This window comes from Ictalurus furcatus, chromosome 15 (assembly GCF_023375685.1).
Source record: "Ictalurus furcatus strain D&B chromosome 15, Billie_1.0, whole genome shotgun sequence".
In the NCBI taxonomy this organism is placed as follows: domain Eukaryota; kingdom Metazoa; phylum Chordata; class Actinopteri; order Siluriformes; family Ictaluridae; genus Ictalurus; species Ictalurus furcatus.
In genome coordinates, this window is record NC_071269.1 from 20,911,697 (window position 1) to 20,917,696 (window position 6,000).

Consider the following 6,000-nt stretch of genomic DNA (forward strand, 5'->3'; position numbering starts at 1 on the left):
AATGCTACTTTGTACTGATGCTTCATCTGCTGCATGTATAGATGACTGCTCAGACACTACACATTGCACACAGCTTCTACCTATTTATTCTACTACCTTTTGCACTCTTGTTCACACTGTCTCTGCAAATATTTCAGTGTCTACAGTTAAGATCTAAACTTTACCTACAAACGTACTAGCCATAGATACCGGTTCCCTAATATATTCCCTAATATATATAAAATGCTATGCTATCCCTGAATAAGATATTTTATGTAAAATATATTTCCATATAGTCCACAAGACACAATAATAATTGAATTTACACGAATGATTAACTGGATGATCAACGAATGTTTTTATGTTTTGTGAGAGTTGTTCATGAGTCCGTTGTTTGTCCTGAGCAGTAAAACTGCCCACTGTTTTTCAGAAAAATCCTCCAGGTCCTGTACGTTATTTGCTTTTCCAACATCTTCTAAATATTTGACACCCTTCCAACAGTGACTATATGATACTGAGATCCATCTTTTCACACTGAGGCCAACTGAGGTTCTCGTACTCAACTATTATAAAAAGGTGCAAACACTCATTGATGCTCAAGAAGGCAACACACAACATTAAGAGCTGGGGGATATAAACATTTGAGCAGGAAATTCAGTGTAAATTGTTATTACTTTGTTTAAAGATCTTATTTTTCTCATTTAGTACTTCCCTTCGGAAGCTACACAAGACATTATACATACATAATTTCTCCCCTCTTTCTTGTTCTACTTCTGCCTTATCTTCTTTAAAATAAATTCCACAGACCACCTCACCTCAGGACTTTCCACCAACAGAACACTTAGGGCCCAAGGCCTCCTGTTTTTTGAATTATTAAGGTTTAGATTAAAACCCATTTAACTCAAGAGACCATTCAAATTCAGTTTATAAACACGACATATTTGATAGCTGTGAAAACACAACCACAATTATCACTGAATAAAAAAAAAAATTAAGCATGTTCAAGAACAACTGCTTAAGTTTTGTCTCTCATGTCGTCCAATTCTGGACAATATAGAGACTGAAATGAGGTGGTGTTAAAAAAGAAGAATGAATACCTACAAAGTAACAGCAGACATTACTATAGTAGAAAGTTTTCTTATGCATTGCAGTGACACCTTGCTCTGAATAATAATGAAAAGATAGAGCCTGATCAGCTTTTTTTATATATATATATAAACAAATAAAGCAGAAAGATAAGCGACATGATTGGTTTCAATTGATCTACCAAATTACATCACATCACATAATTACTGAACAGTTATTGTTTTTTCGTAATTAGTGAGATCACTTAGATGCAGAATCTGAAAATATCCACATATACAAAGGCAAAAATGCTGAGGAACATACAAACATCTGTAGAGAGGAGCGAACACTCTGGTCAACATTGTTTCCAAGGAAAACTTTTCCCCCCAAAAAACTTTGTTGCTAGTCTGCTTGCATTTATTAAAGATTAAGATTCACAGCTTAGGCATAGATACAGAAAAGCACATATTTATACTTGTCAGAGAAAACTTTTATCACTACCAGGGGCACTTGAAGTTTGTTTGCATTTTGTTTTGCAGTATTCTTAACAACTTCAGAAGTCAGATCACAGGAGCCCGTGATCAAAGCGCTTTTTGGTGAGTTCAGGAAACACAGGAGCTATACGCCATGCTTTGATACTCCACATCAATATTTCAATTCGGCGATCACTTGACATGTACCCGCACTCCCTGAGACGGAAGGAAAGAGTGAGGGGGGGTGCAACTAGGACTTAATAGTAAAGAACCAGGTAGTAGAGTTTACGCTGCACAGCACAACTCTTTTTACAACAATAAAAACTGCTCTGTGTCTTATTTAACTACACACTGTCTGTTCAGACCCATAACAGAACAATGCAGAACTCTACATAATAAAAGTAAATGAAACAAAGCAAACCTTTGTTTTCTGGCACTTGAAAGTACTTCACTCAGTGTTAAGCTTTGAAGAGTACCTCTTTACTTTGAACATACTGAGAAGACTCTGTTTGAAGAGAAAGTTAAACACTTGAAGGTTACACTAGGGGAAAAAAAAAAAAAAAAATCACATTTTAAAATTCGATTTCATAAACAGTTCTGTTGTGTTTGATCGATCTTAAAATGGAACCAAACTACAAATTGTTTTTATTATTTAAGCAATAAAACATGATAGGGTGTACTCTTTTATCAATAAAATAATTAAATGGTGGTGGTGTGATGCCTAAAAGATACCAACTGGAAAAAAATTTTTTAAAAGTATTTTCCTATGACAGCATGTCCCAACATGATTTATTGCTCTTAATTTGCCAGTGATTACATGTTTTATTTCTTAAAGAAAGACACATTGAGGTTTTGCATCCATTTAATGTTGTGGAATGTCTGCAACACAAGTTAGTTCCTGTCATCACATACATTATAGCAGCTATAAACAGCTGTTCCCTCTTCAGACTCACTTTTGTTTTCTCCCTTGAAGTTCATAAGACAAAAACAAGTAGTTTGCCATATTACAAAGGAACTGGAAAGTGCAAGCTCCTTTGTCCAGAGGCTTTTCGTGTAGTGGAAAATGTACTGACTGTTACAAAGCACTAACACTGGAGACTCCTTCCATAAAATGTCACTATATAAACAACTAGAAGGTTTTTTTTTTTTTTTTTTTTTTAAATTAAATAACATATTTAATGCCTAACATTACAGCCGGCACACTGTCAGACCTGCGGTGATTGATAAAGTAATTAACCAATTTTAGAATTCAACAGGGCTAGAATTCAACATTCAAATTTATTTTATTGCAACAATTATTTCATTCAATTATGTTGCTTGTTAGGGGCACGGTGGCTTAGTGGTTTGCCTTAGCTTGTTTGCCTTGCTGGTTCGAATCCCGTCTCTGGCCTGTATGTGCGGAGCTTGCATGTTCTCTCCGTGCATGAAGGTTTCCTCCCCCAAAGACATTCATTGTAGGCTGATTGGCATTTCTAATTGTGTGAGTGTGCATGTGATTGTGTCCTGAAATGGGTTGGCACCCCATCCAGGGTGTCCCCTTGAGGCCCGAGTTCCCTGGGGTAGGCTCCAGGCTCCCTTACGACCCTGCGTAGAATAAGAGGTATGAAAAATGGATAGATGTTGCTTGTTAGCATGTTCTCTTTCCTTCTAAAAGTGTTGTTAACAGCAAGTTAACACTTAATAAGTAGTCTCAACTGCATATGGGCAATGTAAGTACATATAGATTAAGCATCTCCAATACCTCTGTAGTTTCCCATAAATTGTACACACAACTATACTGTAACTAATGAGAATGTCTGCACCCTTACAGATAGATAACAGCACATCATATGTAAATACATAATATATTAGCAGTTTTAATACTGTAATAGGACATTAAGAGTCTTTAATGTGTAACAGGGTTGAGGGTTATTTATTCAATATAGGAACTACACTTTAAAATATGCAGGCAGTGTATATGTATAAATAGTATGCAGGAACCGTCACAATACAGACTCATTTTAATCCATATGATTCTGGTAGGTTAGCATGGTACAACACAACTACGGTATAGAAAGGATAGTAATGTTTGATTGCAAAATGTCGAGATGTACCTGAAGACGACTTGCATGTGAACTTACATAAGATGTGCAGGTGCAATCTGTAGCAGTGCAAAATAATCCTTGCTGGTTATATTTTAGTTGACTGTGTAGTTTATGTGCAACTACACAGCTGTTAGAAACACACATACGGTATAAAGTGTGTAAATCGATACCCTAATTTATAAAATATTAACGCTGTTGCGTGTACTATCTTTATCTGGCATCTAATGCTCTTTCATGCCATTCAAAATTAATGGTTACTAAATTACTGAAGCAAGCAAAATTGTTTATTTATGGAGCATGTTAGCCAAGTCCCTTAAAAAGTCCAATTCCCTATAAGAGCTTTTGGGATAAAGCAACACGATATGAATAATAAAAAAAGCCAGGGGTGAAATCAAAAGAAAAGTACAGTGTGATTATCAGTCACAAAGTGACGAACATATTTATGAACAAACAAAAATAATTAGTCCATACACTCAACTCTGTCATTTTACAAGCATCAGGTAAATATGGGGGTTGTAGTGCATGTGGACCCCAGGCAATTTCTTCATAAAGCCTTAATTTACTTGTAAGCAGGTGATGGCTCTTGTTCTGATTACCTACAAAATAAAGAGATATCTCCAGCAGCACATCATATCCTGTAGTTTTTAAGTATAAAATCTTCTCTTTATCTTTTCTTTCTTCCAAAATTGAGTTCGTTATAAATCTGTTGTTATTTAAATTCCAGTGAAGTGAATATACAATATGCGAGAGCTTTTATACCACAACATTAAACTGTAAAAACAATTTACAATACAGCCCTTATACTAATGCACTCATTCTAATACATTATTGTTACTATACTAACAACTTACTATAGGTGTTCAATACTAGTAAGTCAGAAGTAATGCTGCAAGTTTTCTGACATGGGAAATTCTTAAGGACGGAAAGAATTTTTGACTTATTAACTTCGGGGGGGGGGGGGGGGGGGGGGGGGAAGGGGGGGGGGGGAAGAGAGAGAGGCTGGTGAAAAAACCTGCTATAATGTAAGTGATAACAGGAATTAACTTGTTTCATGGACATTCTACAACATTAAATATAACTACAAACTGATAAAACAACTGAAAAAAAAAGGTCATAGTCATAGGACATGGGGTCTGAAATTTCAATATAGTTTGTGCATTGTTTTCCTCATGTGAGGTGTGAGCATTTCCAGCACTTGGAAATAATGTCCCCAAATCGGTCAAGTTTAAGGTTTGAGTAATTCGCCACGATTTTATGCTTTAAAATCAAGCTGGTCAAGTAACTCTTTGCTGTTCCGAATGTTAAAACACCTAAAAGGCCCCCCTTTTAGTACTCCTCCTCCTCCTCATTTTAAAGGATCTGTGTAAAATTATTATTTGTTTAATGCAAAAAAAAAAAAAGGTTTCTTTTTTGTATGACAGACACCTTTTGCACACCGAATCATGGTTTTTACAGCAGTGATGAGCCTTCAGATAAAAACGAACACTCATGTAAATGCACCTCAAACTAAAAATGGTGCAGCAAAGTGGTAGGAACTTTTTTTTTATAAACTTTACCTAAAACATTCTCAGAGCACTTGACATATTTCTATTTTAGGAACCATAAAGTTCAGAAGTCATTATTTCCCCAATCTAAATGCTAACTGGTATCTAAAATATAAACATGCACTTTTTTTTTTTTTTTCATGGATTTGCACCAAGTGTTACAAGCACAGCATCTTATTGTATTACAAACCTCTTTCATAAACACACTTCTCTTGCAGTTCACCCTTGAGGCCAGGAGAGGCCTGCTTCTACCACTGCAATAATGATGAGGCAATGAGGATCTGCTCACAGCTTTATCAGTGTTTGTGCTCCATTAGCATCTGTTCAGGCTCCTCTGTCAGCAGCTGGATCATATGGAGGAATGTCATCCTATAGACAGCCATGCTGTGGAGCGCAGAGCCAGTAGCACCATGTGACAGGGAGGTGCTTTCATCTAATCCTCCTGGTGTAAACCGCACCTTCATACCTTTAATTGACAACTACTCATCAAATAACTGCCTTTGGAAAATATGAATCTTAAATATGACTTTTTTTCCCCCCCAAGCTCATTGCTCGGTGTGCAAAAAGAATTCTTAATGCTGCAGATGGAGGGGGATGCGCATTATGATGGCGAGGAATGATGAATTGAGTTTATTTTGTTTGATCTTTGCCTTAATTGAGAGAGGAGGCTATTTGAAGTCCAGGCCTACCCTTACGTTTAATCGCAGATTATTATTAATGGAATAACCTCCAATGCAGTACTTGTGCATTCATCCATGAGTAGTTGTGGACCTTGGATCAAATGAATAATAAAGATATAATAGACTGGATAATAATAAACTGAAATAATCTTTGATCTTCATAAACCAACAGCGT